This window comes from Paroedura picta, chromosome 8 (genome assembly GCF_049243985.1).
Source record: "Paroedura picta isolate Pp20150507F chromosome 8, Ppicta_v3.0, whole genome shotgun sequence".
Lineage (NCBI taxonomy): Eukaryota > Metazoa > Chordata > Lepidosauria > Squamata > Gekkonidae > Paroedura > Paroedura picta.
The window spans coordinates 92,022,249-92,049,858 of NC_135376.1; positions in this window are offsets into that span (position 1 = coordinate 92,022,249).

Here is a 27,610-nt window from a genome sequence, read left to right on the forward strand (position 1 = left end):
CATCTGGCCAGTCTTTTTCCTTCAGTCTGTTTTCTTGACACTTGGCCTGACTTTTCCCTTACGAGTCTTCTTCCAAACAGTTTTATTCCATGAAATTTTCCTTGTATTTTTCCTTTTATCATTTTCTTGAAATTGGCTTGGCTTTTTCCTTACCAGTCTTTTTCCAAACCGTCTTTTTCCCATGATATTTTCCTTGTCATTTTCCTTTTGTCTTGACACTTGGCCGGTTTTTTCCTTACCAGTCTTTTTCCAGACAGTTTTTTCCGATGCAATTTTCCTTGTCTTTTTCCTTTTCTCTTTTTACTTGATACTTGGCCAGTCTTTTTCCAATACATTCTTTTCCCCATATATTTGACCTGCATTTTTCCTTCAGATATTTTTTTTGAATATTGGCCTCTTTTTTCCTTACCAGTCTTTTTCCAATACATTCTTTCCCCCATATATTTGACCTGTCTTTTTCCTTCAGACTTTTTTTGAAAATTGGCCTGTCTCATTCCTTACCTGTCTTTTTCCAGACAGTTTTTTCCGATGCAATATTCCTTGTCTTTTTCCTTTTCTCTTTTTTCTTGATACTTGGCCAGTCTTTTTCTTCAGACTTTTTTTCTTGACAATTGGCTTGGCTTTTTCCTGACCAGTCTGTTTCCAAACAGTTTTTTTCCCATGAAACTTGGCCTGACTTTTCCCTTAGATCTTTTTCCAAACAGTTTTTTCCAGTGAAATTCTCCTTCTATTTTTCTTTTCTCTTTTTTCTTGACACTTGTTCTGTCTTTTTCCTTACCAGTCTTTTTCCAATACATTTTTCCCATATATTTGACCTGTATTTTTCCTGTTTTTTCCCAAGAAATTTTCCTTGTACTTTTCCTTTTCTCTTTTTTCTTGACAATTGGCCTGTTTTTCCTTTCGTCTTTTTTTTTGAAAATTGGCCTATTTCCTTACCTGTCTTTTTCCAAACTGTTTTTTCCAATGCAATTTTCCTTGTCTTTTTCATTTTCTATTTTTTCGTGACACTTGGTCTGTCTTTTTCCTTCAGTCTTTTTTCTTGACATCTGGCCAGTCTTTTTTCTTGACAATTGGCCTGTCTTTTTCCTTCAGTCTTTTTTCTTGACATCTGGCCAGTCTCTTTCCTTCAGTCTGTTTTCTTGACACTTGGCCTGTTTTTTCCTTACCAGTCTTTTTCCAAATCGCTTTTTCAGATGCAATTTTCCTTGTCTTTTTCCTTTTCTCTTTTTTTTTTTGATACTTGGCCAGTCTTTTTCTTCAGACTTTTTTCTTGACAATTGGCCTGTGCTTTTCATTACCAGTCTTTTTCCAAACCGTTTTTTCCCCATGATATATTCTTTGTCATTTTCCATTTCTCTTTTGTCATGACACTTGGCCAGTCTTTTTCCTTCAGTCTATTTCCTTGACATGAGAAATGAGGTATCAACTACTAAATAGCTGCCAATAGAAGGGGAAGAACATGGTACAAAATGGCTGACCATGGAAGGGGTGGAGTCAGTTACAAAATGGCTGACATGAGAAAGTGAGGAATCAACTACTAAATAGCTGCCAATAGAAGGGGAGGAGTCAGGTATAAAATGGCTGCCCACGGAAGGTGTATAAGCTACAAAATGGCTGGCAATAGAAGGGGAGGAGTCACCTACAAAATGGCTGAGATGTGAAGAGGAGTCAGCTACAAAGTGGCTGCCATTAGTCAGTTATAAAATGGCTGCCTGGAGGAGAGTAATCAGCTACAAAATATCTGCCAATAGGAGTGGAGGAGTCAATTACAAAATGTCTGCAGTAGGAACAAGTCAGCTCAAAAATTGCTACCTACAGAAAGGTCGGAGTTAGCTACAAAATGGCTGGCAATAGAAGGGGAGGAGTCAGCTACAGAATGTCTGTGTAACCCATGTCATTTTTGTTTTAATAAATTCCATCATTTTAGGATTTAGGCCTAGGAAGCCAAAGGTTACTGAGCATGAGCAGTAAGTAAGTTGCTCATATATTAGTGCAAAAGCCCCACCCCTCAGTCAGTCTGGCCCTGCAGCAGGAGAGAGAAGGCCCAGAGCTTGACTGAGGGAACTGCTCATTTTTTTGCAGGTACTTGGTGGGCATAATGGCCAGGGGGGAAGGTTGCACCGTATAATTTCTTCTTTTCAATTGTGTACTGTTTGGAAGTAAGGCTTTTTCCCTCTGAGTCAGTCTGGCCCTGCAGCAGGAGAGAGAAGGCCCAGAGCTTGACTGAGGGAACTGCTCATTCTTTTGCAGGCCAAGCCAGGGAGTGAGTCCCTGAGCAGCAGCAGCAGCAGCAGCAGCAGCAGCAGCAGCAAGCCAGCTCCTGAAGATAAGAAGCAGCAGCCAGGCACTTCTATAATTTCAAGTTGGACTTTCTCCTTCCAGTGTGTTAGGATTGGTTCTGTGCTGAGTGCCCCTTTTGAAGGACACTGAAGATTTTGTTCCCATTAATGTTGCTATGCTCATAGCCATTATGATTTTGTTATATATCTAGTTTTACAGTTCTGGGGTTGATGATAAATATTGTTATAGTTAAATTTATCCAATGCCTGAAATGGTTTCTTTTCTTTTGAAGTAATTTCTCATTTTGTCAGGCCATAAAGGTGCTGTCTTTAATTGAACTGAACCTTCCCCATTACAAAAGGTTACATCTACATAGCGTCAAAATTTGATCCAAAACGGATACCTGGGTAAAGGGAGGAGTCAGCTACGAAATGCCTGACATGTGAAGGGGAGGAATCAACTACTAAATAGCTGCCAATAAAAGGGGAGGGTTCAGCTACAAAATGGCTGTGATCTGAAGAGGAGGACTCAACTACAAAATGGCTGCCAATAGGCGTGGAGGAGTCAATTACAAAATGTCTGCTGACTGGACAAGTCATCTCCAAAATGGCTACCTATGGAAGGGGAGTAGTCAGCTCCAAAATGGCTGCCTAGGGAAAGGGAGGAGTAAGTTACCAAATGGCTGCCATGGGTCACTTATAAAATGGCTGCCATGAGGAGAGTAGTCAGCTACAAAATATCTTCCAATATAAGGGAAGGAGCCAGGTACAATATGGTTTCCATGAGAAGGGGAGGAGTGACCACCAAAATGTCTGCTAGGGGAGTAGTCAGCTATAAAATAGCTCCCTATGGATGGAGTGGAGTCTGCTACAAAATGGCTACCTAGGGAAGGGGAGGAGTCAGCAACAAAATTGCTGACATAAGAAAGTGAGGAATCAACTACTAAATAGCTGCCAGTAGAAGGGGAGTAGTCAATTACAAAATGTCTGCAGAGGGGGCAAGTCAGCTCAAAAATGGCTGACTAGGGAAGGGGAAGAGTCAGCTAAAAACTGGCTGCTATGAGTAAGTTATAAAATGGCTCCCATGAGGACAGCAGTCACGTACAAAATGGCTACCTAGGGAAGGGGAGCAGTCAGCTACAAAATGGCTAACATGAGAAAGTGAGGTATCAACTACTAAATAGCTGTCAATAGAAGGGGAGGAGTCAGGTACAAAATGGCTGACCATGGAAGGGGTGGGGTCAGCCACAAAATGGCTGCCAATAAAAGGGGAGGAATCAGCTACAGAATGTCTGCATAGGGGGAAAGTGAGCTCCAAAATGGCTACGTCAGGAAGGGGAGGAGTCAGCTACAAAACGGCTGCCTGGGGAAGCGGTGGAGTCAGCTACAAAATGGCTAACTAGGGAAGGGGAGGAGTCAGCTACAAAATGGCTGCCTATGGATAGAGAGGAGTCAGCTACAAAATGGCTGCCTATAGATAGAGAGGAGTCAGCTACAAGATGGCTACCTAGGGAAAGGGAGGAATCAGCTACAAAATGGGTGCCATGAGTAACTTATAAAATTGCTGCCATGAGGAGAGTAGTCAGCTACAACATGTCTGCCAATAGAAGGGGGAGCAAGGTACAAATTGGCTGCCATTAGAAGGGGAGGAGTGAACTCCAAAATGTCTGCTAGGGGAGGAGTCAGCTACAAATTGGCTGCCTATTGAAGGGGTGGAGTCAGCTACAAAATGTCTGCCAATAGAAGGGGTAAGATTCAGGTACAAAATTCCTGACAAAATTCAGTTACAAAATTCCTGTTATGAGAAGGCAAGTGTTCAGCGACAAAATGGCTGACATGAGAATGGGAGGAGTCAGCTACAAAATGGCAGCCTAGGGAAGGGGAGGTGTCAGCTACCAAATGGCTACCATGAGGAGAGTAGTCAGCTACAAAATGTCTGCCAATAGAAGTGGAGGAGCCAAGTACATGATGGCTGCCATGAGAAGGGGATGAGAGACCTCCAAAATGACTGCTAGGGGTCAGTTATCAAATGACTGCTTGTGAATGGAGAGGAGTCACCTACAAAATGCCTTACTAGGGAAGTGGAGGAGTCAGCTACAAAATGGCTGACATGAAAAGGGGAGAAAAATTACTAAATAGGTTCCAATAGAAGTAGTAAGAATCAGGTACATAATGGCTGCCGTGAGTAGGCAAGGATTCAGCTACAAAATGGCTGCCATGAGAAGGGGAGGAGTGACCTCCAAAATATCTGCCTAGTGGATGAATAAGCTATACAATGGCTTCCTAGGGAAGGGGTGGAGTCAGCTACAAAATGCCTACCAATGTTAGGGGAGGTGTCAGCTCTAAAATGTCTGCATGGCGGACAAGTCAGCTCCAAAATTGCTACCTAGGGAAGGGGAGGAATCAGCTACAAAATGGCTGCCTATGGATGGAGATGAGTCAGCTACAAAATGGCTGACATGAGAATGGGAGGAGTCAGCTACAAAATGGCTGCAATTAGTCAGTTATAAAATGCCTGCCATAAGGAGAGTAGTCAGCTACGTTATTTCTGGCAATAGGAGAGTAGGTGTCAGTTACAAAATGGTTGCCTAGGGTAGGGGAAATGTCAGATACAAAATGGCTCCCTAGGGAAGGGGAGGAGTCAGCTACAAAATGGCTGGACATGGAAAGTGTGGAGTCAGTCCCAAAATGGCTGACAATAGAAGGGGACGAGTCAGCTCCAAAATTTCTGCATAGGGGACAAGTCACCTCTTAAATGGCTACCTAGGGGAGGAGTCAGCTACAAAATTGCTTCCTATGGATGGAAAGGAGTCAGCTACAAAATGGCTACCTAGGGAACGGGCGCAGTCAGATACAAAATGGCTGACATGAGAAGGGGAGGAATTAACTACTAAACAGCTGTCCATAAAAGGGGAGGTGTCAGCTACAAAATGGCTGCCAAGGAAGGCAAGGAATCAGCTACAAAATGCTTGCCATGAGTAAGTTATAAAATGGCTGCCATGAAGAGAGTAGTCAGCTCCAAAATGTCTGCCAATAGGAGTGGAGGAGTCACTTACAAAATGTACTGCATAGGGGACAAGTCAGCTCCAAAATGGCTACCTAGGGAAGGGGAGGAGTCAGCTAAAAAATGGCTGGACATGGAAGATGTGGAGTCAGCTACAAAATGGCTGACATGAGAAGGGGAGGACTGACTTCCAAAACGTCTGCCTAGTGGATGAGTCAGCTACAAAATGGCTGCCTAGGGATGGGGAGGAGTCCGCTACAAAATGAGTAAGTTATAAAATGGCTGCCATGAGGAGACTAGTCAGCTACAAAATGTCTGCCAATGGAAGGGGAGGAGTGAGAAGGGGAGGAGTGACCTCAAAAATGTCTGCCTAGGGGAGAAGTCAGCAACAAATTGGGTGAACTGTGAAGGGGAGGAGTCAGGTACAAAATGGCTGACATGAGAATGGGAGGCGTGACTTCCAAAATGTCTGCTAGGGGAGGAGTCAGCTAGCAAATGGCTGCCTATGGATGGAGAGGAGTGAACTACAAAATGGCAACCTAGGGAAGAGGAGGAATCAGCTACAAAATGGCTGACATGAGAAGGGAGCAATCAACTACGAAAAAGCTGCAGATAGAAGGGGAGGAGTCAGGTACAAAATTGCTGCCTATAGAAGGGGTGGGGTCAGCTACAACATGGCAGCCAATAGAAGGGGAGGAGTCAGCTCCAAAATGTCTGCATAGAGGAAAAGTCAGCGCCAATATGGCTACCTACAAAATGGCTGAAATGAGAAGGTTAGGAGTCAGCTACAGAAAGTCTGCCATAAGTTATAAATTGGCTGCCATGAGGAGAGTAGTCAGCTACAAAATGTCTGCCAATAGAAGGGGGGAGCCAGGTACAAGATGGCTGCCATGAGAAGGGGAGGAGAGACCTCCAAAATGTCTGCTAGAGGTGGAGTCAGCTATAAAATGGCTTCCTATGTATGGAGAGGAGTCACCTACAAAATGGCTTACTAGGGAAGTGGAGGAGTCTGCTACAAAATGGCTGACATGAGAAGGGAGCAATCAACTATGAAATAGCTGCCAATAGAAGGGGAGGAGTCAGGTACAAAATTGCTGCCTATAGAAGGGGTGGAGTCAGCTACAACATGGCAGCCAGTAGAAGGGGAAGAGTCAGCTCCAAAATGTCTGCATAGGGGAAATGTCAGCTCCAAAATGGCTACCTAGGGAAGCGGAAGTGTCAGCTACAGAATGGCTGTCATGAGAGGTGGAGGAATCAACTACTAAATAGCTGACAATGGAAGGGGTGCAGTCAGGAACAAAATGGCTGACGAGTTCGGGAGGAATCAACTACTAAATAGCTGCCAATAGAAGGGCAGGAGTCAGCTACAAAAAGGCTCCTCCCCTTCTAGTGGCAGCTATTTAGTAGTTGATTCCTCCCCTTCTCATGTCAGCCATTTTGTTGCTGACTCCTCCCCTAGCAGACATTTTGGAGGTCACTCCTCCCCTTCTCATGGCAGCCAGTTTAAACATGGCTCCTCCCCTTCTACTGGCAGACATTTTGTAGCTGACTACTCTCCTCATGGCAGCCATTTTATAACTGACTAATTGCAGCCCTTTTGTATCTGACTCCTTCCCTTCTCATATCAGCAATTTTGTAGCTTACTCCACCCTATCCATGGGCAGCCATTTTGTTCCTGATTCCTCTCCTTATATTGGCAGCTATTTAGTAGTTGATTCCACCGCTTCTCATGTCAGCCATTTTGTAGCTGACTCTTCCCCTTCCCTAGGCAGCCATTTTGTAGCTGACTCCTCTCCTCATGACAGATATTTTGTAGCTGACTACTCTTCTCATGGCAGCCATTTTGTAAATAACTCATGGCAGCCATTTTGTAGTTGTCTCCTCCCCTTTCCTAGGCAGCCATTTTGTAGCTGACTCTTCCCCTTCTATTGGCAGAAAATTTGTAGCTGACTACACTCCTTATAGCAGCCATTTTATAACTAACTAGTGGCAGCCATCTTGTAGCTGACTCCTCCCATTCTCATGTCAGCCGTTTTGTAGCTGAATAATTGCCTTCTCATGGCAGCCATTCTGTACCTGACTCTTACCCCTTGTATTGGCAGACATTTTGTCGCTGACTCCACCCCTTCCATGGGTAGCCATTTTGTACCTGACTCCTAGCCTTCTATTGGCATTTATTTATTTCATGTCAGCCATTTTGTAGCTGACTCCCACACTTCTCATGGCAGCCATTTTGTACCTGACTCCTCCCCTTCACAGTTCACCCAATTTGTTGCTGACTTCTCCCCTAGGCAGACATTTTTGAGGTCACTCCTCCCCTTCTCACTCCTCCCCTTCCATTGGCAGACATTTTGTAGCTGACTAGTCTCCTCATGGCAGCCATTTTATAACTTACTCATTTTGTAGCGGACTCCTCCCCATCCCTAGGCAGCCATTTTGTAGCTGACTCATCCACTAGGCAGACGTTTTGGAAGTCAGTCCTCCCCTTCTCATGTCAGCCATTTTGTAGCTGACTCCACCCCTTCCATGGGCAGCCATTTTGTACTTGACTCCTCCCCTTCTCAGGTCAGCCAATTTGGAGCTGACTTCTCTCCTGGCAGACATTCTTGAGGTCACTCCTCCCCTTCTCACGGGAGCCATTTTGTGGCTGACTTTTTTTAACTGACTCCTACACTCCTATTGGCAGAAATGTTGTAGCTGACTATTCTCCTCATGGCAGCCATATTATAACTCACTAATGGCAGCCATTTTGTAGCTGACTCCTCTCCATCCATAGGCAGTCATTTTTTAGTTGACTCCTCCCCTAGCAGACATTTTGGAGTCACTCCTCCCCATTTCATGGCAGCCTGGCTCCCCCTTTTATTGGCAGATATTTTACAGCTGACTACACTATTCATGACAGCGATTTTATAACTTACTGATTGCAGCCATTTTGTAGCTGACACCTCCCCTGCCCTAGGTAGCAATTTTGTAGCTGACTCCTGTCCATCCATAGCCAGCCATTTTGTAGCTGACTCCTCCCCTTCCCAAGTAAGGCATTTTGTAGCTGACTCCACTTCTTCCCTAGGCAACCATTTTGTAACTGACTCCTCCACTCCTACTGGCAGACATTTTGATGCTGACTCCTCCACTCCTATTGACAGACATTTTGTAGCTGACTACTCTCCTCATGGCAGCCATTTTATAACTGACTAATGGCAGCCATTTTGTGGCTGACTCCTCCCCTTCACATGTCAGACATTTTGTAGCTGACTCCTCCCTTTCCCCAGGTAGCTATTATGGAGCTCATTTTTCCGTTATGCAGACATTGTGTAGCTTACTCCTCCCCTTCTACTGGCGGCCAATTTGTTGCTGACTCCTCCCCTTACCTAGGTAGCCATTTTGTACTGACTCCACTCCATCCATAGGCAGCCATTTTGTAGCTGACTCCTACCCTAGAAGACATTTTGTTGGTCACTCCTCCCCTTCAATAGGCAGCCATTTTGTAGGTGACTCCTACCTTTCCGTAGGTAGACATTTTGGAGCTGACTTGTCCCTTCTGCAGACATTTTATAATTGACTCATCCACTCCTATTGGCAGATATATTGTAGCTGGCTACTCTCCTCCTGGCAGCCGTTTTTTAGCTGACTACACCCCTTCCATGGGCAGCCATTTTGTACCTGACTCCTTCCCTTCTATTGGCAGCTATTTAGTAGTTGATATCACACTTTCTCATGTCAGCCATTTTGTAGCTGGCTGCTCCCCTTCACATGTCAGCCATTTTGTAGCTGACTCCTCCCTTTACCCAGGTAGACATTTTGGAGTTCACGTTTCCCCTATGCAGACAGTCTGTGGCTGATGCCTCCTCTTCTATTGGCATCCATTTTGTAGCTGACTCCACCCCTTCCATGGTCATATATTCTGTTCCTGACTCCTCCCGCAGCTATTTAGTAGTTAATAACTCACTTTCTCATGTCAGCCATTTTGTAGCTGCCTCCTCTTCATCCATAGGCAGCCATTTTGTAGATGACTCCTACCCTAGCAGATATTTTGGTGGTCACTCCTCCCCTTTTCATGGCAGCCATTTTATACCTGGCTCCTTCCCTTCTATTGGCAGACATTTTGTATCTGACTGCTGTCCTCATTGCAGCCATTTTCTAACTTACTCATGGCAGCCATTTTGTAGTTGACTCGTCCCCTTCCCTAGGTAGCCATTTTGTAGTTGAATCCTACCTTTCCATAGGTAGCCATTTTGGAGCTGGCTTGTCCCCTCTGCAGGCATTTTCTAATTGACTCATCCACTCCTATTGGCAGATATTTTGTAGCTGACTACACCCCTTCCATGGGCTGCCATTTTGTACCTGACTCCTCCCCTTCTATTGGCAGCCATTGTGAGCTGACTCCTCCCATAGGATGACATTGTAAAGGTCACACCTCCACTTCTCATAGCAGCCATTTTGTACCTGGCTCCTGCTCTTCACATCTCAGCCATTTTGTAGCTGACTTCTCCCCTTATATTGGCAGAGATTTTGTAGCTGCCTCGTCCCCGTCTATAGGTAGCCATTTTGGAGTTGAATTGTCCCCTCTGCAGACATTTTGAAATTGACTCCTCAACTACTATTGGCAGCCTTTTTGAAGTTTACTCCGCCCCTTCATTTGTGAGCCATTTTTTAGCTGACTCCTCCCCTTCACATGTCAACCATTTTCTAGCTGACTCCTCCCTTTCCCCAGGTAGCCATTTTGGATCTCACTTTGCCGCTATGCAGACATTCTGTAGCTGACTCCTCCCCTTCTAATGGCAGCCATTTTGTACCTGAATCCTCCCCTTCTATGGGCAGCTATTTAATAGTTGATTCCTCACTTTCTCATGTCAGCCATTTTGTAGCTGACTCCACTCCATCCATAGGCAGCCATTTTGTAGCTGACTCCTACCCTAGAAGACATTTTGTTGGTCACTCCTCCCCTTCTCATGGCAGCCATTTTGTACCTGGCTCCTTCTCTTCTATTGGCAGACATTATGTAGCTGACTGCTGTCCTCATGGCAGCCATTTTATAATTACTCATGGCAGCCATTATGTAGCTGATTCCTCCCCTTACCTAGGCAGCCATTTTGTACCTGACTCTTCACCTTTTGTAGGTAGCCATTTTGGATCTGACCTGTCCCCTCTGCAGACATTTTCTAATTGACTCCTCTTATTGCTAGCTATTTAGTAGTTGATTCATCCCCTTAACATGTCAGACATTTTGTAGCTGACTCCTCCCCTTCACATGTCAGCCATTTTGTAGCTGACTCCTCCCTTTCCCCAGGTAACCATTCTGGAGCTCACTTTTCCCCTATGAAGACATTCTGTAGCTGACTCCTCCCATTCTATTGGCAGCCATTTTGTAGATGACGGCTCCCCTTCCCTGGTAAATTAATAGGGATTTTTGTTCAGTTAAATACCCAATGTAGGGTTCGGGTAGCGTTAGATATTGATCAGGGTGGGCGTTCATTTGGTTTTTCGGAAGTGTTAGAACTGTGGGAGGAATATTGACATGGTTGGGAAAGCCATAGAATGTAGAAATATTTTTTTCTCATTTTTTCCTGTAAAAATCTGGTATTTTTTTTCCTTTAAAGACTGGTAAATTAATATGGATTTTCGTATTGGTAAATACCCTATGTACGGTTTGGGTAGCTTTAGCTATTGATCAGGGTGGGCATTCTGTTGGTTTTTAGGAAGTGTTAGAACTGTGGGAGAAAAAATTGAAATGGTTGAGAAAGGCTATGGGATGTAGAAATATTTTTTTTACATTTTTTTCCTGGAAAAATCTGGTAAATTAATAGGGATTTTCATACTGTTAAGTACTGTATGTTCGTTCAGGTAGCTTAATCTATTGATCAGGGTGGGCATTCTATTGGTTTTCTGGAAGTGTTAGACCTCTGAGAGTAAAATTGATATGGTTCGAAAAGTCCTTGGGATGTATAAATATATTTTTTACATTTTTTTCCTTGAAAAAACTGGTAAATTAATAGGGATTTTCGTACTGTTAAATACCTTATGTACGGTTCAGGTAGCTTTAGCTATTGATCAATTAAGTTAGCTACCCCTAACCCTAACCCACCCCTAACCCTAACCCTAACCCTAACCCTAACCATAACCATAACCATAACCATAACCATAACCCTAATATGTATATTAATAGGGATATTCATGCGGTTGAGATCCGTATTTACGGTTATGGTTGCTTTATATATTGTTCAGGGTGGGCATTCTGTTGGATTTTCGGAAGTGATAGACCTGTGGGAGAAAAATTGACATATTAGGGAAAGGCTACAGGATGTATAAATATTTTTTCACATGTTTTTTCGTGGAAAAAACTGGTCAATTAATAAGGATTTTCGTATGGGCATATACCCTTTGTATGGTTCGAGTAGCTTTAGCTATTGATCAGGGTGGGCATTCTGTTGGTTTTTCAGAAGTGTTAGAACTGTGGGAAAATAAGTCAAATGGTTGAGAAAAACGACGGGATATAGAAATATTTTTATTACATTTTTCCTTGAAAAAACTGGTAAATTAATAGGAATTTTTGTACGGGAATATACCCTATGTACGGTTCGGGTAGCTTTAGCTATTGATAAGGGTGGGCATTATGTTGGTTTTTCAGAAGTGTTAGAACTGTGGGAAAAAATTAAAATGTTTGAGAAAGGCCATGGGATGTAGAAATATATTTTTAACCTTTTTTTCCTTGAAAAAACTGGTAAATTAATAGGGATTTTCATACAGTTAAGTAGTGTATGTTCAGTTTGGGTAGCTTAATCTACTGATAAGGGTGGGGATTCTGTTGGTTTTTCAGAAGTGTTAGAACTGTGGGAAAAATATTGAAATGGTTGAGAAAGTCCATGGGATGTAGAAATATTTTTTTTACATTTTTCCCTTGAAAAAACTGGTAAATTAATAGGGATTTTTTAACATGTAAAAATGCTATATACGGTTCGGGTACCTTTGGCCATTGACCAGGGTGGACATTCTGTTGGTTTTTTTTTCCTTTTAAAAGTTGGTAAATTAATCGGGATTTTCGTATAGATAAGTACCCTATGTATGGTTCAGGTAGCTTTATATATTGTTCCGGGTGGGCATTCTGTTGGTTTTTCGGAAGTGTTAGAACGGTGGGAGGAAAATTGACATGGTTGGGATAGCCATGGAATGTAGAAATATTTGTTTCACATTTGTTTCCTGTAAAAATTAGATAAATTTCTGGGATTTTTGTAACGTTAAGTACCGTAAATACGGTTCGGGAACCTTTATATATTGTTCAGGGTGGGCATTATGTTTGTTTTTTGAAAGTGTTAGACCTGTGGGAGAATATTAGGCATAGTTGGGAAAGGCCATTGGATTGATAATAATTTTTTTCACATTTTTTAAGTTCCCTATGTACGGATCCGTTTACTGTAAATATTGTTCAGGGTAGGCACTCTATTAGGTTTTTGGAAGTGTTATAATTGTGGAAGAAAAATTAACATGGTTCGGAAAGCCCACAGCATGTACAAGTATTTTTTTCACATTTTTTAATTTTTCCTAACCCTAACCCTAACCCTAACCCTAACCCTAACCCTAACCCTAACCCTAACCCTAACCCTAACCCTAACCCTAACCCTAACCCTAACCCTAATATGTAAATTAATAGGGATATTCATGCTGTTGAGATCCGTATTTACCGTTATGGTTGCTTTATGTATTGTTCAGGGTGGTCATTCTGTTGGATTTTCGGAAGTGATAGACCTGTGGGAGAAAAATTGACATATTAGGGAAAGGCCATGGGATGTATAAATATTTTTTCACATGTTTTTACAAGTAAAAACTGGTAAATTAGTATGGCTTGTTGTAAGGGTAAATACCGTATATACGGTTCGCGTACCTTTATATATTGTTAAGGGTGGGCATTATGTTCGTTTTTTGGAAGTGTTAGCCCTGTGGGAGAAAATATTGAAATGGTTGAGAAAGGCCATGGGATGTAGAAATATTTTATTTACATTTTTATCCTGGAAAAATCTGTTATTTTTTTTCCTTTAAAAACTCGTAAATTAATACGGATTTTCGTACTGGTAAATACCCTATGTATGGTTCGGAAAGCTTTAGCTATTGATCAGGGTGGGCATTCTGTTGGTTTTTCAGAAGTGTTAGAACTGTGGGAGAAAAAATTGAAATGGTTGAGAAAGGCCATGGGATGTAGAAATATGTTTTTTACATTTTTTTCCTGGAATAATCTGGTAAATTAATAGGGATTTTCATACTGTTAAGTACTGTATGTTCGTATATTTCGTACTGGTAAATACCCAAAGTACGGTTCGGATAGCTTTAGCTATTGATCAGGGTGGGCATTCTGTTGGATTTTCAGAAGTGTTAGAACTGTGGGGAAAAATTGAAATGGTTGAGAAAGGCCCTGAGATGTAGAAATATATATTTTTTACATTCTTTTCCTTGAAAATACTGGTAAATTAATAGGGAATTTAGTACGGTTATATACTGTATGTTCGGTTCGGGTAGCTTAAGCTATTGATCAGGGTGGGCATTCTGTTGGTTTTTCAGAAGTGTTAGAACTGTGGGAGATATATTGACATGATTGGTAAAGTCCATTGCATGTACAAATATGTTTTTCACATTTTTTTCCTGTAAAGATTAGGTAAATTTTGGTATGGTTAAGTACTGTATGTTCGGTTCGGGTAGCTTAATCTATTGAACAAGGTGGGCATTCTGTTGGTTTTTCAGAAGTCTTACACCTGTGAGAGTAAAATTGAAATGGTTGGAAAAGTACTTGGGATGTATAAATATATTTTTCACATTCCCTCCCCACCCCCCCGTAAAGATTAGGTAAACTAATAGGGATTTTCAGAAGTATTAGAACTGTGGGGGAAAATTCACATGGTTGAGAAAGGCCATTCGATGTAGAAATATTTTTTTCACATTCATTTCCTTGTAAAACCTGGTAAATTAATTGGGATTTTCGTAGGGTTAACTACCGTATGTACGATTCGGGTTGCTTTGTATATTGTTCAGGGTGGGCATTCTATCGTTTTTGGGGAACTTTTAGACCCGTGGGAGAAACATTGACATGATTGGAAAAGTCCATGGCATGTAGAAATATTTTTTTCACATTTTTTCCTTGAAAAAACTGGTAAATTAATAGGGATTTTCATACGTTTAATTTTCATACGTTCATACGGTTCGGGTAGTTTTATATATTGAACAGGGTGGGCATTCTGTCCATTTCTCAGAAGTGTTAGGCATGTGGGAGAAAAAATGACATGGTTGGGATAGGCCATGGGATTTTGAAATATCTTTTCACGTTTTTTTCCTTTAAAAAACTGGTAATTTGATAGAGATTTTCGTACGTTTAAATACCTTATATACGGTTTGGGTAGCTTTATCTTTTGATCAGGGTGGGCATTCTGTTGGTTTTTCAGAAGTGTTAGGCCTGTGAGAATAAAATTGAAATGGTTGGAAAAGTAAATTAATAGGGAATTTAGTACGGTTATGTACTGTATGTTCGGTTCGGGTAGCTTAAGCTATTGATCAGGGTGGGCATTCTGTTGGTTTTTCAGAAGTGTTAGAACTGTGGGAGATATATTGACATGATTGGTAAAGTCCATTGCATGTACAAATATGTTGGAAAAGTCCTTTGGATGCATAAATATATTTTTCCCATTTTTTTCCTGTAAAGATTAGGTAAATTAATAGGGATATTCGTTCGGTTAAGTACTGTATGTTCGGTTCAGGTAGCTTAATCTATTGATCAGGGTCAGCATTCTGTTGGTTTTTCAGGAGTGTGGGAAACAAATTGAAATGTTTGAGAAAGGCAATGGGATGTAGAAATATTTTTATACATTTTTTCCCTTGAAAACATTGACAACCATTATGCAACTGACTCCACCACTCCTATTGGCAGCCATTTTGTAGCAAACCCATTCTCATGTTAGCTGACTCCACCCCTTCTCTAGGCAGCCATTTTGTACCTGACTCCTCCCCTTCTATTGGCAGCTGTTTAGTAGTTGATTCCTCCCCTTCACTTGTCAGGCATTTTGTAGCTGACTCCTCCTCTTCCCTAGGTAGCAATTTTGTAGCTGACTCCTCCCCTTCTATTGGAGCTGACTTGTCACCTATGCAGACATTTTAGAGCTGTCTCGTCCACTTCTTTGTCAGCCATTTCGTAGCTAACTTTAGCCCTTCCATGGCCAGCCATTTTGTAACTTACACCTCCCCTTCTATTGGCAGCTATTTAGTATTTGATTCCTCCCCTGATCATGTCAGTCCTTTTGTAGCTGACTCCTCTCCATCCATAGGCAGCCATTTTTACCTGGCTCCTCCCGTTCTATTCGCAGACATTTTGTAGCTGACTATTCTCTTCAAGGCAGCCATTTTATAACTTACTCATGCCAGCCATTTTGTAGCTGATTCCTTGCCTTCCTTATTTTGTAGCTGACTCCTACACTCCTATTTTCACAAGTTTAGTAGCTAACTACTCTCCTTCCCGAGGTAGCCATTTTGTAGGTTACTTGTCCCCTATGCAGACATTTTGGAGCTGACTCGTCCCCTTCTATTGGCAGCTAATTATTAGCTGACTCCTCCCCTTCCCTTGGTAGCCATTTTGGAGTTGACTTGTCCCCTAAGCAGACATTTTGTAACTGATTCCTCCACTACTGTGGGCAGACATTTTGTAGCTGAGTACCCTCCTCATGGCAGACATTTTACAACCTACTCATGGCAGCCATTTTGTAGCTGACTCCTCCCCTTCACATGTCAGCCTTTTATAGCTGACTCCTCCCCTTCTGCAGGTAGCCATTTTGGAGCTCACTTGTATCATATGCAGACATATTGGAGCTGACTCCTCCCCTTCTATTGGCAGCCATTTTGTAGCTGACTCCACCCCTTTTAGGCGTAGCCATTTTGTACCTGACTCATCCCCTTCTCTTGGCAGCAATTTAGTAGTTGATTCCTCCCCTTCTCATGTCAGCCATTATGTAGCCGATTCCTCCTCTTCCCTAGGTAGCCATTTTGTAGCTGACTCCTCTCCATCAATAGCCAGCCATTTTGTAGCTGACTCCTCCCCTAGCAGACATTTTGGAGGTCACTCCTCCCCTTCTCATGGCAGCCATTTTGTACCTGGCTCCTGACCCTTCAATTGACAAACATTTTGTAGCTGACTACTCTCCACATGGCAGCCATTTTATAACTTACTCATGGCATCCATTTTGTAGCTGACACCTCCATTTTCCTAGGCAAACATTTTGTAACTGACTCCGAAACTCCTATTGGCAGAACTTTTGCAGCTGACTACTCTATTCATGGCAGCCATTTTGTAGCTGACTCCTCCCATTCTCATGTCAGCCATATTGTAGCTGAATGTACCTTTTCATGGCAGCCATTTTATACCTGACTCTTACCCCTTGTATTGGCAGACATTTTTAGCTGACTCCTCCCCTTCCCTAGGCAAACATTTTGTAAATGATTCCTCCACTCCTATTGGCACACATTTTGTAGCTGATGACTCTCCTCATGGCAGCCATTTTAGAACTGACTAATAGCAGCCATTTTGTAGCTGACTCCTCCCCTTCTCATATCAGCAATTTTGTAGCTTACTCCACGCCATATATGTGCAGCCATTTTGTAGCTGACTCCTCCCCTACTATTGGCAGCTATTTAGTAGTTGTTTCCTCCCCTTTTCATGTCAGCTACTTTGTATCTGACTCCACCCCTTCCATAGGCAGCAGTATTGTAGCTGACTCCTCCCCTTCTAATGGCAGCCATTTTGTAGCTGACTCCTCCTCTTCCCTAGATAGCAATTTTGTAGCTGACTCCTCACCTCCATAGGCAGCCATTTTGTAGCTGACTCCTCCCGTAGCAGACATTTTGGAGGTCACTCCTCCCCTTCTCATGGCAGCCATTTTGTACCGGTCTCTTCCCCTTCTATTGGCAGATATTTTGGAGCTTACTACTCTCCTCATGGCAGCCATTTTATAATGTACTCATGGCAGCCATTTTGTAGATGACTCCTCCCCAACCCTAGGAATCCATTTTGTTGCAGACACCTCCCCTTCCTTACACAAACATTTTGTAACTGATTCCTACACTCCTATTGGCAGAAATTTTGTAGCTGACCACTCTTCTCATGGCAGCCATTTTATAACAGACTAGTGGCAGTCATTTTGTAGCGGACACCTCCCATTCTCATGTCAGCCATTTTGACTAGCAGGTGGCGACTTTACCAGAAACGACGCGAACCCAGCTTTTGGCAACGAAAAGGCCGCAGCCGTTTATTACCCTGGACCCCTCCAACCAGAGGGTTGGCCCGAATTCAGGAAAGGGAGCCTCCCTTTGCCAGCCGTCTGGCTGACCACCTGAACCGCGGCACTCCGGATCCACGCCTCTCTTCCAGCTGGGAGGATGGGACGCATTCCGCCGCGGGATCCTTGGGAAGCGACCTCAAAGGACCCAACGGGCATCCGCCTCCATCAGGTCCTCAATTCGCTTGGCTCCGGGCCCTTAGCCTCCCAGCCGGGTAGGCCATGCCCGGTTATGGCCGGTCTCATTAGTGAGACCCCCCCTTTTCTGGGGAGTCCCGTGCGCAAATGGGCTACCCGCCCAAAGGCTCCTTTTCCTGGCATAACCCACGACTGCGACGAAGAACATAATGAAAAAGGGAGGGAAAGGGAGGGTAGCTGTCCAGGCGGCGTGCAGGGAGCGAAAAGGGCAGGCTGCCTCCTCACGGCCTATTTATGGCCGGCAGCCCCGCCCCTCTTCGACCAGCCGCAGCACGGCCTGATGACGCGGCTGGGCCCGCACCATCCCTGCCGCCCCCGCTTCATCAACAGCGGCCGCACTCAATCGCGGCCGCAATTTGTAGCTGAATACTTGCCTTCTCATGGCAGCCATTTTATACCTGATTCTTACCCCTTCTATTGGCAGACATTTTGGAGCTGACTCCTCCCCTTCTATTGGCAGCTATTTAGTAGTTGAATCCTCCCCTTCTCATGTCAACCATTTTGTAGCTGACCCCTTCCCTAAGTAGCCATTTTGTAGATGACTCCTCCCATTTCCCAGGTAGCTATTTTGTAGCTGACTCCTCTCCATCCATAGGCAGCCATTTTGTAGCTGACTCCTCCCCTAGAAGACATTTTGGAAGTCACTCCTCCCCTTTCCATGGCAGCCATTTTGTACCTGGCTCCTGCCCTTCTCATGACAGACATTTTGTAGCTGACTACTCTTCTCACGGCAGCCATTTTGTAAATAACTCTTGACAGCCATTTTGTAGCTGACTCTTCCCCTTCTCATGTCAGACATTTTGAGCTGAATCCTTACTTTCTACTCTCTTTCCCTAGGTAGGAATTTTGGAGGGTACTTGTCCCCTATGCAGACATTTTGGAGCTGACTCGTCTCATTCTATTGTTAGCCATTTTGGAGCTGACTCCCCGCCTTCCATGGCCAGCCATTTTGTACATGACTTTTCCCCTTCAATTGGCAGCTATTTAGTAGCTGACTCCTCCCCTTCCCTTGGTAGCCATTTTGGAGCCGACTTGTCCCCTAAGCAGACATTTTGTAAATGACTCCTCCACTCCTATTGGCAGACATTTTGTAGCTGACTACTCTCCTCATGGCAGCCATTTTATAACTGACTAATGGCAGCCATGTTGTAGCTGACTCCTCCCCTTCTGTTGGCAGCTATTTAGTAGTTTATTCCTCCCCTTTTCATGTCAGCCATTTTGCAGCTGACTCTTCCCCTTTCCCAGGCAGCCATTTTCATAAAATCATAGAATCATAGAGTGGGAAGGGGCCATACAGGCCATTTAGTCCAACCCCCTGCTCAACGCAGGATTAGCCCTAAGCATCCTAAAGCATCCAAGAAAAGTGTGTATCCAACCTTTGCTTGAAGACGGCCAGTGAGGGGGAGCTCACCACCTCCTTAGGCAGCCTATTCCACTGCTGAACTACTCTGACTGTGAAAAATTTTTTTCCTGATATCTAGCCTATATCGTTGTACTTGAATTTTAAACCCATTACTGCGTGTCCTCTCCTCTGCAACCAACAGAAAGAGCATCCTGCCCTCCTCCAAGTGACAACCTTTCAAATACTTAAAGAGGGCTATCATGTCCCCTCTCAACCTCCTTTTCTCCAGGCTGAACATTCCCATGTCCCTCAACCTATCTTCATAGGGCTTGGTCCCTTGGCCCCAGATCATCTTCGTCGCTCTCCTCTGTACCCTTTCAATTTTATCTATGTCCTTCTTGAAATGAGGCCTTCAGAACTGCACACAGTACTCCAGGTGTGGTCTGACCAGTGCCCTATACAATGGGACTATGACATCTTGTGATTTTGATGTGATGCCCCTGTTGATACAGCCCAAAATGGCATTCACCTTTTTTACCGCTGCATCACACTGCCTGCTCATGTTTAGTTTACAATCCACAAGTACCCCAAGGTCTCGTTCACACACAGTGTTACCTAGAAGCGTATCCCCCATCCAGTAGGCATGTTTTGCATTTTTCTGACCCAGATGCAGAACTTTACACTTATCTTTATTAAATTGCATCTTTTTCTCATTTGCCCATTTTCCCATTGTGTTCAGATCTCGTTGAACTCTGTCTCTATCTCCCGGAGTATTTGCCAGTCCTCCCAATTTGGTGTCACCTGCAAACTTGATGAGTAGTCCCTCCACCCCCTCATCTAGATCATTAATAAATATGTTAAAAAGTACCGGGCTGAGCACCGAGCCCTGAGGTACCCCGCTACTCACCTCCCTCCAGTCTGATGAAACCCCATTGACAACAACTCTTTGAGTGCGGTTCTCTAACCAATTCCCTATCCACTTAACTATCTAAAAATCCAGATTGCAGTCCTTCAACTTATCCATCAGAACATCATGGGGAACCTTGTCAAAAGCTTTACTAAAATCCAAGTAAATGACATCAACCGAATTTCCCCGATCCAGTAAACCTGTTACTTGGTCAAAAAAGGAAACCAGGTTGGTCTGGCAGGACCTGTTGGAGACAAATCCATGCTTACTTGCTTGGATCACCAAATTGTCCTCCAGATGTTTGCAGATCACTCCCTTTAATATCTGCTCCATTATCTTCCCCACAACAGAGGTCAGACTTACTGGTCTGTAGTTTCCCGGGTCATCCTTCCTCCCTTTTTTGAAGATCGGAATAACTTTTGCTCTCTTCCAGTCCTCCGGGACATCTCCAGTCCTTAGAGAGGTTCCGAAGATGATGGACAAGGGCTGTGCAAGTTCTCTGGAAAGTTCTTTGAGCACTCTCGGATGCACTTCATCCGGACCAGGGGATTTGAACTCATCCAGTGCAGCTAAATGCCTCTCGACAACCTCTCTATCCATGTTAACCTGCCACCCAGACACTATCCTTTGGCTACGGCCATCTCTAGATGTGCCTAAACACTTTGACCTGTGGGAAAAAACAGATGTAGAATAGGCACTAAGCCTTTCTGCTTTCTCTGCATCTTCCGTTAGAGTTTGTCCATCCGCACCCAACAGTGATCCTATTGCCTCCTTTACTTTACGTTTGCTCCTCACATAACTGAAAAATCTTTTCTTGTTACAATGGGCTTCCCTGGCCAATTTTAGCTCACTCTCAGCTTTGGCCTTTCTGATGATTGATCTACAGTGCCTAGTAACCTGTAGGTACTTTTCTTTAGAGCTCTGTCCTTCCCTCCATTTCCTGAACATTTTCCTTTTCTTTCTTAGTTCCTCTTGAAGTTCTCTGTTCATCCAAACAGGCTTCTTAGAGCTCCTGCAGTGTTTTTGTCTTTCTGGGATAGTCATTGATTGAGCATGCAATAGCTCTTGTTTGAGTAGCGCCCACCCGTCACATGCTCCCTTCCCTTCCAGCATTTTCGTACATGGTATGACACTCATCATGTCTCTGAGTTTATTAAAGTTTGCCCTACGAAAATCCAACATCCGCATCTGGCTACAAGCTTCCTTGGCTCCCCATCTCAAAAGGAATTCTATGAGGACATGGTCACTTCCCCCCTAGGGTCCCCACCTCCTTCACCTCATCCACCAACTCTTGCCTGTTGGTCAGTATTAAGTCCAGTATGGCTGAACCTCTTGTGGGTTCATCTACCATTTGATAAATGAAATTGTCAGCCAGACAGGTTAGAAAGTTGCATGACTGAGGACGCTTCGCATAGTTTGTTTCCCAGCACACATCTGGGAAATTGAAGTCACCCATAATGACAAGGTCCTTCCACTTGGATATTTTCTCAAGCTGCTCACAAAGTGCAGCATCCACATCCTCTCGTTGGTCAGGCGGTCGGTAGCAGACACCAACCACCACACTGTTTGTTTTCCCCTCGCTTATTTTCACCCAGATGCTTTCCACTGTAGATATGCTCTCCTGAACTAGAATTTCCTGACAGTTAAGCCCTTTCCTCACATACAGTGCCACCCCTCCACCTCTTCGATCTATTCTGTTTTTTCTGAACAGTTCATATCCACCCACCATTACATTCCAGTCATGAGAATCATTCCACCAAGTTTCTGTGATGCCTACTAGATCATACCTTTCCATCAGCATGAGAAGTTCCAGCTCTTCCTTCTTATTGCCCATGCTTCGAGCGTTAGTATAAAGACCTCTGAATCCTTTTACTTTTGGTTCCCTATGAGCTGGTCTTGCCAGTTGGGCTGCCCCCGATCGTTTTCCTTCCATACACTCACTATGTTGATCGTCTCCTTCCCCTTGTGGCTTTAGTTTAAAGGTTTCCTGATGAATCTCCCCAGGTTCCTGCCAAACACATTCTTCCCCAGTTTCAATAAGTGCAGTCCATCAGGTGCTAGTAGGCCTTCCTCAAGAAAGCCTATCCCACGGTCCCAGAAACCAAATCTCTCCTGCCGGCACCAAGTACGCAGCCAGTGATTCACCTCCATTATCCTCCTTTCCCGACGCATTCCTCTTTCCTTGACAGGCAAGATTGAAGAGAATGCCACTTTGCCCCCATTTGCTTGAGCTTCCTCCCCAGATCTTGATAGACTTTTTAAATAGGAGCGATGGTATTCAGGGACATGTCATTCGTTCCCACATGGACCATCACAAATGGGTAGCGATCCGTAGACTTGAGGAGTTTGGGCAGCCGTTCTGAAACATCTTTAATTTTCGCCCCTGGCAAGCAACACACCTCTGGGGTTAGGGGGTCGGGCCCAGCCACATGGTGATCCATTCCTCTTAGCAGGGAGTCCCCAATTACCAGTACTCTCTTTTTTTTTCCCTTCTAATTTCCTTCTGTCCCCGTGGCCTCTTCCCTTTGTCTTGGACTTTGTTTTGGGACCTCTTCCCTCGTTGACCCTTGCACCTCCTCTGCAAGGGCCTGAAATCTATTCTGGAGCTCCAAAGGCCCCGAGAACTGTCTCGCTCTTCGCTGTTGAGTGTTTTTCTGAACTGCCTGCCAAGGCTCCCTAGTGTGGTCAATCTTATTCTCTTCAGGACCGGTTGTATCCTCTTTATTGCTAGTTGCAGGGCTGTGGTCTATGAACTCTTCCCCTTTCTTACTTTGGGTCAGCGTAATAATTCTGTTTTCTAATCCCCTAATCTTTTCCTCCAAAAGTCTTACCAGCTTACACTTTGGGCAGCTGTAGTCCATCTTGTCTTCTGGGAGGAAGGCAATCATGTCACAATCACTGCAGATGATGGGATGAGTGTCCTGGAGGTCCATTGTAATGTCTAGGCAGTGCAAGTACTAAGGAAATATAATCTACTGATTCTAATTGCTCAGCCAAGAACCCCAGGCTAAGAGCCACAGGCCAACAGCCCTTCGAGGAGCAGCCCTTTTTAATCACCCCAACAATTACCCAGCAATCACCTCACCCAGTCAGCACAATAGCCTCACCTGGTCAGCAGCAACTCTCCCCAGTAGCTCTCTCCACGTGCTCTCAGTTGTCTGAGCTCTGCCTCTGGCGAGGAGCAGCCCTTTTTAATCCCCCCAACAATTACCCAGCAATCACCTCACCCAGTCAGCATAATAGCCTCACCTGGTCAGCAGCAACTCTCCCCAGTAGCTCTCTCCACGTGCTCTCAGTTGTTTGTAGCTGACTATTCCCCTAGCAGACATTTTGGAGTTCACTACTCCCCTTCTCATGGCAGGCATTTTGTACCTGGCTCCTCCCCTTCAATTGGCAAACATTTTGTAGCTGACTACTCTCCTCATGGCAGCCATTTTATAACTTACTCATGGCATCCATTTTGTAGCTGACTCCTCCCATTCCCTAGGAATCCATTTTGTAGCAGACACCTCCTAGACCGCTCTAGGCAACCATTTTGTAACTGACTCCTACACTCTCATTGACAGAAATTTTGTAGCTGACTACTCTCCTCATGGCAGCCATTTAATAACTGACTAGTGGCAGAAATTTTGTAGCTGACTCCTCCCATTTTCATGTCAGCTATTTTGTAGCTGACTCCTCCCCTTCTATTGGCAGCCATTTTGTAGCTGACTCCTGCCCTTCTATTGGCAGCTATTTAGTAGTTGATTCCTCCCGATCTCAAGTCAGCCATTTTGTAGCTGACTCCTCTCGTTTCCTCCTCCCCATGACCCAGGGAAGTGGGTAAGCTATGTCGAGCGGTTTGAATTTTATGCCATTGCAAACGACATCATGGACACCGACAGGAGGAGGGCGCTTTTCTTCAGTGTGTGCGGGACTTGGACTTATGAACTGGCGAAGGCTCTGGTGGCCCCAGCCCTATTGACAGTGACCTCAACAGAGAATGTTCTGGCTATGCTGACCGACCACTTCACCCCCTGGCCCTCGGAAATTGCACGGAGGCACACTTTCTTCCTGAGGGGGCAGAAGCCGGGTAAAAGCATTGCCTCGTACATGGCTGAATTGAGGCAACTGGCCCAGCATTACAACTTCCGAGACCTTGAAGAGGCCCTGCGAGACAGACTAGTCTGTGGTCTTCGGGATGAGGTGACGCAGAGGAAGCTGTTTGCCCGACAGTCACTTACGTACCAGGCCGCCATGGACGAGGTACTGCCAGCGGACACGGCGGAGACCAGCACACGAGCAGGCAGAGAGGCACGAGGCCCCAGGGGTCCAACGTGAGAGCCGGAGGAGCCGCCAGGGAGGAGATCCACCGCCTGTGGCCAGGAGCTGTGCTGGCCCGTAAAGCACCAACAGAAGAGCACAGAGAGAGGGCAGAGAGCCCCCAATGGTGTGGGAGCTGTGGAGGGCCCCATGCCAGGAGCTCATGCAGGTTTAGGGAGGTGCGGTGCCGGGCCTGTAAGAAGTGGGGGCATTTTGAACGTGTCTGCAGGGTAAAGAGAGGCTCCAACACAACGCAAGCGAAAGGCAAGGCGTGGTCGCAGTCAAGCTCCAGAGCCTGTGAGGTGGCCGTGGACGAAGAGGGAGAGCCCGAATACCTGGTCCAGAATTTGCGGCAGGAGTCAGCTCGGAAAATCACGATCCAAGTGAAGCTCAACGGCCTGTCCTGTAACATGGAGGTGGACTCCGGTTCCGCTTTTTCAATCATCCCGGAGTCCTTGTTTGAGCGCATCCGACTCAATGGGGGTTTGCAGTTAGAGAAATTTGATCTGCCTTGACTGATTTCCAGAGGAATCAGGTGCCGGTGATGGGAAAGGCCCGGGTGGTGGTGGAGTTTAATCAGTTTAAGGGCAACCTGACCTTGGTGGTGGTGCCTGGGCACTGAACTAGTCTCCTGGGATTGGACTGGTTTGGCCCTCTTGGTATCACCGTGGAGGGGCTGTGCCAGGTGCGTGTGGGGGCCTTTGATGCTTTATTCCACCGGTTTGCCTCCGTGTTTGATGGGAAGCTGGGGCAGTACCAGGGGCCCCCAGTCTCCTTAGCACTCGATCCAGGGGTGGCCCCAATCAGGTTCAAGCCACTCAAACATAAAATACAGGCCGAGTTAGATTGCCTGGTAGAACAGGGGATGCTGGAGCCTGTATCGCATGCGAGGTGGGACACTCCCATTGTCACCCCAGTAAAGGCTAATGGTGAAATTCGAATTTGTGCGGATTATAAATGTATGATTAATCAAGCCCTTCAGTCGCATGCATTCCCGGTGCCCATCATTAGTCACCTATTGGCCTCCTTGGCAGGTGGAAAGCTGTTTGCCAAGTTGTACTTGGCGCCGGCTTACCAGCAGTTGTCGGTAGATGCCGCTTCCGCTGAGGCCCAGACTATAGTCCCTCACAAGGGGGCTTTTAAGGTAAACAGGTTACAGTTTGGGGTTAGTGTCGCTCTGGGAATTTTCCAACAGTTGATGGAGGATCTGTTAAAGGGGCTGAAGGGAATGGTGCCGTATTTTGATGACGTCTTAGTGATAGGGGAAACTGAGGCACAGCTGGTGGAAAGGCTGGGGGAAGTGTTAAAGCGCTTCGAAACAGCAGGGTTCCATGTGAAATGGGAGAAATGTGAATTTGGGGTACCCCGTGTTGAATTCTTAGGGTATTTGATTGATGCGGCAGGCATCCACCCAACCCCTGGTAAGCTCAAAGCCATCCTAGAGGTGCCCACCCCCCGGTCAAAGTAAGAGCTCCAGGGTACTTCAGTGATAAGAAAGCTTTATTTGAAAGTTCCTTCAATCACCATAACTAGCGAAGTCAAATCTGCCAAACATTACAAATGCAAACCCTTTTCAAGAGAATTCTCGCTCCCAAAAGCTGAAGGTTCCCAAGGGGAGGGGGAAGAGCTCCAGGTGCCCGGCTGGGCAATTAACCAAGGAGTGTTACTTCTAGTGCGTCCCTGGACCGCTTGGCGCCCACTGACAAGATAACTGCTTTTGTTACAAAGAGCAGGCCTCGCCGGCCGGTTCAAAAAACAAATAGTTCACAGCAAATCATGATAACAAAGGCACAACAGACAGGTTTCGTTCTCAGGCAGACAGCTAAATATACTGGGTCGAGGTTACACAAAGACCCAAAAAGGAAAAGGTAACACTAAGGCTAAGCAAACATGGAGAGACTCAGGTTAATATAAAAATCATGGCAGAGAACAGGCACTGTGATCCTGACACCCTCATTCCAATGTCAGCCATTTTGTGTCTAACTCATCCCCTTCACACGTCAGCTATTATTCAGCTGAGTCCTTCCCTTCCCCAGGTAGCGATTTTGGAGCTCACTTATCCCCTAGGCACTTGTGCCCCTTTTGTAGCTGATTCCTCTCAATCCATAGACAGCCATTTTGTAGCTGACTCCTCCCCTTCCCTAGGTAGCCATTTTGGAGCTGATTTGTCCCCTCTGCAGACATTTTGTAATTGACTCCTCCACTCCTATTGGCAGACATTTTGTAGCTGACTACTCTCCTCCTGGCAGCCATTTTATAACTGACTAATAGCAGCCATTTTGTAGCTGAGTCCTCCACTAGCAGACAATTTGGAGGTCACTCCTAACCTTTTCATGGCAGCCGTTTTATACCTGGCCCCTTCCCTTCTATTGGCAGACATTTTGTAGCTGACTGCTCTTCTCATGGCAGCCATTTTATAACATAGTCATGGAAGCCATTTTGTAGCTTATTCCTCCCCTTCCCCGGGCAGTCATTTTGTAGCTGACTCCTCCCCTTCCGTAGGTACCCATTTTGGATCTGACTTGTCCCCTCTGCAGACATTTTGTAATTGTCTCCTCCACTCGTATTGGCAAATATTTGGTAGCTGACTACTTCTGGCAGCCATTTTATAATTGACAAATGGCAGCCATTTTGTAGCTGAGTCCTCCCCTCCACATGTCCACCATTTTGGAGCTGACTCCTCTCCTTCCCCAGGTAGACATTTTGGAGCTCACTTGTCCCCTATGCAGACATTTTGGAGATGATTCCTCCCCTTCTATTGGCAGCCATTTTGTAGCTGACTCCACGCCTTCCATGGGCAGCCATTTTGTACCTGACTCCTCACCTTCTATTGGCAGCTATTTAGTAGTTGATTCCTCACTTTCTGATGTCAGCCATTTTGTAGCTGAGTCCTCCACTTCCCTAGGTAGCCATTTTATAGCTGACTCCACTCCATCCATAGGCAGCCATTTCTCAAGTCAGCCATATTTTAGCTGACTTGTCCCCTCTGCAGACATTTTGTTATTGACTCCTCCATTCCTATTGGCACACATTTTGTAGCTGACTACTCTTCTCCTGGCAGCCATTATATAACTGTCTAATGGCAGCCATTTTGTAGCTGATACCTCCACTTCCCAAGGCAGCCATTTTGTTGCTGACTCCTCCCATTCTCATGTCAACCATTTTGTTGCTGAATACATGCCTTCTCATGACACCCATTTTGTACCTGACTCTAACCCCTTCTATTGGTAGACGTTTTGTTGCGGACTCCACCCCTTCTCTAGGCAGCCATTTTGTACC